The following is a 7,756-nucleotide window of genomic DNA, read 5'->3' on the forward strand; positions in this document are numbered from 1 at the left end:
AAAAGAGTCTCTATAAGAAAGAAAATAAATAAATTACTGAGATCTCCACTGAAAATGGTCTTCAGCCTAGGCACATTTCATTTTTACATGCTTAAATACTGCAGAATTAACACTGAATACAGATAACAAAAGGGTTACATACACACATTAGGAAAAGAAATCAGCTAGCTAGCAATGTAAAAAAACTCAAGAGTACATAAAAGGATTGTGTCCAAACAATGTGAAGATTATGAAGGGAGAAATTTCAATATCTACTGAAGGGAAATTGTATCCTACCCAGGGTGAAGTCGTGGGGGTACATTAGAGTGATGTTTTATCTTCTAAATAATGAAGAACAGAGATCAAGAAGACTTGCTGTTCATGACATGTATTAAGTAAAACTGCCTTTTTTTCCCCATCATTACAAGCTCATATTTAGGAAATCAAGATATAGAAGGATAGACCCAGTTTTCTCCTGCTGCTGAGCTCCTTGCTTAGGATAATAATAATTTTCAGGGAAAATTACTTCCCTGCTACACACAGTTCAGAGTGTCTTTTCTAACCATTTGCCTGCCAACCAGAATCAGAGCATTCCAGCATGCTGCTTAATTTCTCTTTTCCTGGCTCCTTAGGGCAGAGATAGGCTGACCAAAGCCAACAGAGACATACATTATTTAGCAGGTTTACAAGCTGGTTTTCTTGGACTCTGCTATTCGTTATGTAACACATTAAGTCTTTAAACATGAGAAAAGACAAAAAGCCTAGAACGGACATGGAAAACACATGGTTTTATCATTCAAATTATAGAGTGTTAATTATCATCACTCTTCTAATAAGGTCAGTCATCCATGATCTCCTATTATGAGCCGGAGAGCAGTGACTGCAGATACAGTTCATGTGGTTGAATCTTTGTGGGGAAAAAATGTGGGAAATCCTGTTTAAATATAGTGATGAAGATTAAGGAAAACAATTGGCAGAGATGTCATTTTATGAAACTTGAAAGTCATGTTCTCTCTTCTCAAGTGGATTCAGTATGCTTTTTTTACTAGTAGCCTGTTCAGGAAGCATAAATAAACAGGAAGTTACACTGAAATACACCTAGGTAATCATCAGTGTTGGATGTGGAAGGCTAGCCAAGTCACCAGTCACCATCAGGTTACCAGATTGATGGTATGCCTCAAAACTAGCAGTAGCTTTGGAGATCAGTGCAGAGTCAAACCACAGCAGAAAGGAGAATAGGGAAATTGAGGCTTTTCTAATTCTTTCCTGTTTTCTCAGATAAGCAGAAGATATAAGAACTAAGGGTTGTTTGATTCACAACTTGGAATGATTGGCCCATTAGCTACTGTTTTGTTACAAGGTCTACATTTGTATGTGGTAGAGCTGAGTCAAGTAGTGCCTTCAGTCATTTGCTGACTAACACAATCTTTGTGGTTTATTTATGCATCAAGTTTCAAAGTTTCACTGCAAAACTTTTGATAACAGTTATAAAGGCATGTGAATATCAGTGTAGGAAGGCAAAATATTTTGAGCTGCTTAGTTTTACTTTATAAGTATTTTTGGAAGCTACCAATATGAAATGCTCCACTCAGATTCAGCACTAAAAAAAAAGCTTCTTCTAAAACAAAGGCACATCTGTCAGTGCAGTAATGTATAAATTTACACGATCTGCAGCACAGAAAAAGTAGTTTCTCAAACAAATTAAGCTGAAGCAGGTAGAAAAAAAGAACATCATGAAGCCCTCTTGCAATGTCAACAGTATTTAACAGAGCACTTTTTCATTGCCTGTGCTTCCTATGATTCCTAGGTACTTGGTGTGAACCAGCTGCCCTCCTTCTCTGTTTCTGAAGCCCAGAGTTGCAAGTGACCGTTTCTTGCAGTTTGCCTAAAATTAACTTTTCAAATGTTGTATGCCACTGAGTATTTCCCCTTCATAGGACAGAAGGCAGAGCACAAGAAGACATTCTTGTAACTGCTTCAGAAATTTGTAGGGTTTGCTTGGCCTCTGAGTCCTATGGGAAATTTGGGGGATCTGCTTTGTTTCCCAGGTGTGCAAGAAGAAAACCAGCACACTGCACCATGCAGACATCTTGATAGTTTCTTCATTCCCAAGTTTCTCTAATGATAACTTGGGAGAAGACAGCTTCCTTATTTCCCCCATGGACACATTTGGAAGTTTTCTTTATCCTCCAATCCTGCAGCAGGGAACAGTCTGCTTGTGAGCAAAATGTGTAGCACAAGTGAGCGTGCTTCAGTGCTCTTAGTCCTTCTGGACTGATTTCTTCCACATATAGGAGTCCTTTGATTGTTGTCAGGGAGACAAGTGTTGGCACAACTTTGCCTTGGTATTTGTAGAGCTCAGTCAAGCAATTGCTTTCCAGTGCCTCTGCACAGATACAGTAAGAGAGCAGACAGATGGACCTGGCTTCTTCCTTTGCCAGTCTGAGTTCACAAGTGTGCACTATCTCCAAACTGCAGCCAGGAGAGACAGCCAGCATACCTCAGACAACGCTATTTCAACTACTCTGAGCTGCAGTGTAGTAAAAACTTGGTGCAGACATCAGATGTAGCCACTGTGAGGCACGGGACTTATTTAGAATGTTGGCCAGTGCATACTGCTGATAGTACTTCAGCTAGTTTAAATTATTCCATGCCAGGATGAAACACCGCAGTAATGCTTTCCTGATGCTGGAGTCTTTCACACAGTACATCCCCAAGCCTAGAAGTTCCCATCAGTCTACAGTCTGTGCCATTGTTGGCCTTTCCTCTGCACGACCTTAACACTTTTTTCATTCCCCTCCACCAAGATGTGACCAAACCTAAATCAAAACAGCCATCACATCCCCTGAATTTGCATAACGATTGAAAACAAAGATAGTGAACTTTGCACAGGCAGTCATTTATGATTAAACCATGCAAAACAATTGCTAGTAGTGCAAAAGCTAATGGTACAGAATAGTAAGGGCCAAGACACAGAGAAATCAAGTGACTTGCCCAGTTTGATATGGCAGTTCAGTGACAGAGGTAGAAATGGGCTGCCCAGTTCTTTCTCTCAAGGCAGGTCTAATCTCTAGATCATGCTTTGATCTTCTTTTAGCATTAAAAAATAAAACTCCCTCTGTTCATGCTGGAAGTCATTACTGATATTACTTTCAAATTACTCACCATTATCACGTCGCTGCAAGATCAAACAAAAAAGAGGGCAGTAAGAGCAGAAAAGAAGGCTTACTTTGTATCATTCTCCTACAATCTGCTCAGCAAAGCCAAAGAGGAAAAACTTTTTTTTTTAAACAGATACCTTTTGGAACACATCAAACACTTCTCATGGGTGTATGTCAGAGACATTTTACTACAAAGATTTTGTTCTTTGCATTCATGAATGTTTGGATGTTTATGAGGATTTCCCATTCCCTAAATTCAAGATTGAACTGGGATATGCATTCAGATAGCAGCAAAAGTACATCAACAAAGTCCACAAAGCAAAATAAGTGAAAAAAAGCATTAACTCAGCATGTTCCTGTGCTAAAGCCAAAGGAGGAGTTTCTGCCATCTCAAAAGGAAGGTCTGGAGAAGGAAACTGTGTTTGAATACTCTGGCTTTGCAGGAATGCATAAGCTCAGTCTTTAAATACAATAGAGGCCTTCCCAAAGCTTCTTGTTTGGGTGAGGTGTTGTCCCTTCTAGGAGCAAGCCAAATCATGTCTCTAAGTGCTTTTCAGCTCTCTGGTTTCTCAAAAAGGGGAAGTGACCAGGTGATCTTCCACTTACTCTCTGGCCTCTGCTACCACTCCATGGCCTGTATTATCGCATAGAGTATTCTGAGAGGTGACACATCAACTTGCACATCGTCCCTGCTTCCTATATCAAGGAACAAACAGACTTGACTAGCAGATGTGTATAGCTTTATCTGCAGGAACAGAACCTGAGTTTGTGAATTCCAGCTGTAACTCCCTCCCTAGTGAACTTTCATGAACCACCTCTCCCTCTGGGCTGAATCAAATGGAGCTCAGCTCACTCTTCCTCAGAGATGCCACCCAAAAGTTCTCTCTTTCAGACTGTACAGTGTTTACAAGAAAGTGGTGGATACGAGGAAGCTCTGGCAGATATTCTAGTTCACAATGGGCTGGGGAAAATTAGCACATAATTTTCTGGCAACAATAGTGGAACAATAAAATTAATGAGCCATTCCCATCTGTTCTTAGTGCAATATATATATACTGGATATATACCCATCCATGAGTCTATCTGTGATGTTAGCTCAAACTGAACTATAACCCAGTAACTAAATAAATAAATTACAAACCTCAGCCTTTCCTGTGTACAAAAAAGTGTATAAAAGAAGCGATGAGAGTTTCACTAGCTTTCAGATAACACTAAAATTGGGCCTATAAAATCCTTCCATAGAAAAGAATAAAAAGAGGACAGATGGGACAGAAGCAGTAGCAGCAGTGCAAGGCTGATACTGACCATACACATTACAGCATATAAACATGGAGCAAGGTGAGTCAAAAGAAGACATTTGTCTTCGATGCAGTGTCTTAAAATCTCTCTCTCCTACAGGAAATCACTCTAATATCGAATCACTCTTCTATACACATTGTTTTTCTATACAGAAGTTTTCCATAATGAGGAAGTCACTGCTAGGTTTTACAGTTTAAAACTACACTTTTATTTCAAAAGATTTCTCAGAGAATTCAGCCGTCCCTGTACAGAAAAATACTCAAAGTACATCTGACTTCCTTTGCCCTTAGTAAAACCTCTGACCAAGACAGTTCAGGGATACAGGACAGTGCAGGCTACAATTCTTTCATATTCTTCCTGGAAAAGACAGAATAGTTTGTGACTTTTCTCTTCCAAAACATCCCAAAAAAGTAGTTCAAATGAACTGGAGAAGATTAGTCGAATGCTTATAAAAATGGAAGTTTATCTCCAGAAAAATGCAATCAGATTGCCTGGAATTTTTCTATTTTTCGTTTTTTTCCACATAATATATTTGTTAGTGGTCATATTTTCAGAAGGAATATTGTCATTTGAAATGCTTACATTGTGATTGGAATTGCTTAGTTTGCTCTGCTAAACAAACTTTAACAAAAGCCCTAGCAAATTGCTCTTTAAAAAGCCTCCAAGATTTGGGAGATGCGTGAGGAGTTAATACAAATTCAACTGTAGAAAAACATGCTTAAAATTTATTTCCTTTAATGGTTATTAAATTTTTGAAGTGCAGACAGAAGATATGCTGATAATTGAAAAACCTCTCTTTTGCAAGTATAACAATAAGTATAACAATATTAAGACATTATTGCATGAGAGAAAGAAAAGATAAGCTTGTCATCCTAGATATCCTTCCCTTTCTCAGTATGGCCTTTGGCAAACATAGGGACTATGATATTATCCAGGTCATCAAATAGGGAAGCTTCAAAACAAAAGGTTGTGAAAAAGATTTGAAGAAAATATGTTCATAATTAACAACAGAGCTTGGAAGAAGCCCAACAATAAAAGCAATTCTTGTTTTTTAACCTGGAGAACAATCATTCTGTAAACACAGTGAAGGAGATTACCATAGTAATGAAGTAAAGCAATGAAGTGAAACAGAGTGCACCTTCGACACATGAAAAGGTTTCAGAATTTCAGTGATTCTCAGCCAAGACAGAAGCTATCTGTCACAGATAGACTTAGGATGTAACATCAATACAGCTTCACAGTCTTCACTCAGAATGATTCTGCTTTCTTCCACTACTAGCTACTCCTGAATGGAACTATTTCCACTATCTTTCTAATATCCTGTAAGTCAGCACTGCGTAGAGCAAGGTGGTTGAATTGCAGTTGTTCTTTTAGTGAGCTGTTTTTACACATTCACTGCTAGCTCACTAAGTGAGGCTTCAGGCTAGATACAGGGGGAAAAAAAGAGCGAGAGAGAGAAAAAAAAGAAAGAGGGTGGTTGGATTTACAAAACCAAACCAATTTTTCTGAACCCTGAAAGTTAAAGCCTGAGTAGCTAGGATAAGTGCTTCTAATTCTAGTATATCCCTATTTAAAATAAGAGGGAATATTTGTTTTTAGAAACTAGGATGGTCTGGTACAAAGTCTCCATAAGACACTTAGGGAGAATTCAAATTCAAGCAATTCACCAGCACTCCCAATATCTCTACTGATTTTTTATCCTTTTCCTTCCATTGCTGTCTAATTCTTGGATATTGATTACGTCTTCTCAATTTCCAGTGGAGCTTGAAATTAGATTTGTTTTACTTCATTGTTCACAAAGATCTGATCTGCATATCATGGTATAAATTAGTTCCCAGACTGAGTCACTGAGTTTTCCTCCACATTTGTACCTAAGCTAGTTGAAACTGTGCAACAGAATTCACCATATATGCCTTTTTATTGCCAATATTATTTAATTTTGGGAAGGAAAATCCTGCTTTCAGTTGGACTGAGACAGAATCATTTAATTCTAATGGTTTCAGTCTCAAATTATGACAGCAAAAATTGGCCAACAGTATGGCTCAAGATAGAAATAGTATTCTTTGTCACAGCTTATAACTTCATCAAGACTTAACTTGGGCAAGCTGGCAGCAGTAATTCTCACACTGCTACAAACTGTGTTTTCATCATTTTTGTTGATACTGGCAAAATGCTTATTTTGGCTTTCTGCACTTTGCAGTCATTACCACAACATGATATAGCCATTTTCTGATATATTTATGGGAAGGTCATTTTTATTCAACTGATTTTTACTGAAAACTCATATAAACAAGTGAGTTAAAGACATTGGCAGTCCTACTTCTCAGTCCATGCCAAATTCCATAAGCTGATCAGTTCAGTTAGGGTAAAATTCAAGAGGAGATTATGTCAGCTAGAGGAAACAAGACACTACATTTCTTCTTACTTGAGGAATACCTGAAGCACTGCTACTTGATTATAGTTAAGTACATCCATAAGGCTGTAGGTGTTTAAAGACAAGCTAGAACAAGCTTGTTCTATGACATTAGCAAGATTACTCATCCTGTTCATAATCAGGAAAAATTTTAATTGAAATTTCACAAAGCAGAAAGTATAGAATCATGACCATTTATTCACAGTTGTTTGTAGAGGCTTTCTAAGGCAGGAAAGGATGTGGTGTCTAGGGGAGAAAAAAAGGTCCACATATTTTCATTTTTAAAGTTTGCAATTGTAGCAGTAACAAAACAAGGCACTTTTGAAAAGTACTTATCTTTTATGCTCATTAAATTGCAATCCAGAGATGACTGAACATGGTATTTAAGCAGGAGTGTTTTTGCCAGTGAGTTACATGATCAACACGAACTGCTAATGTTTTCTATTCTAAACCTTCTCAAAATGTCAAGTGTTCTTGTCAGCTGAGTAGAAGTGGCATAAAACTAACGTCTGAAGTTGCTTTCAATGATATATCCTTGGGGAACTTAGTACATATACTGAAATCATATTCACAGTATGCGCTAATATCTTCTGCTGCAAGACGTTAGGCTTTTAACTCTCATTTCCATTAATGGCAATAAAGCATAGCCTGGGACTTCCTTCCAAAAAAGACAGGGCATTCTTATATAAAGCAAGTCTTATTTCCTGAATTTACTCATGCTATAAGAAAATAAAAATATAAAATAAAATAAGGAAATTGCTTCTAAAAACAGGCCTGGTAATTCTGCTTTTGCCCTCCTATTTTTATTGTTGTTATTTATTAATTTATTTCTAAGCCAGTAAATCACCAGAACAGCAGAGAAATTCACAGTTATCTAAGACAGTTGCTGAAGCAGTCTCGGTTT

This window comes from Meleagris gallopavo, chromosome Z, assembly GCF_000146605.3.
Source record: "Meleagris gallopavo isolate NT-WF06-2002-E0010 breed Aviagen turkey brand Nicholas breeding stock chromosome Z, Turkey_5.1, whole genome shotgun sequence".
NCBI lineage: Eukaryota > Metazoa > Chordata > Aves > Galliformes > Phasianidae > Meleagris > Meleagris gallopavo.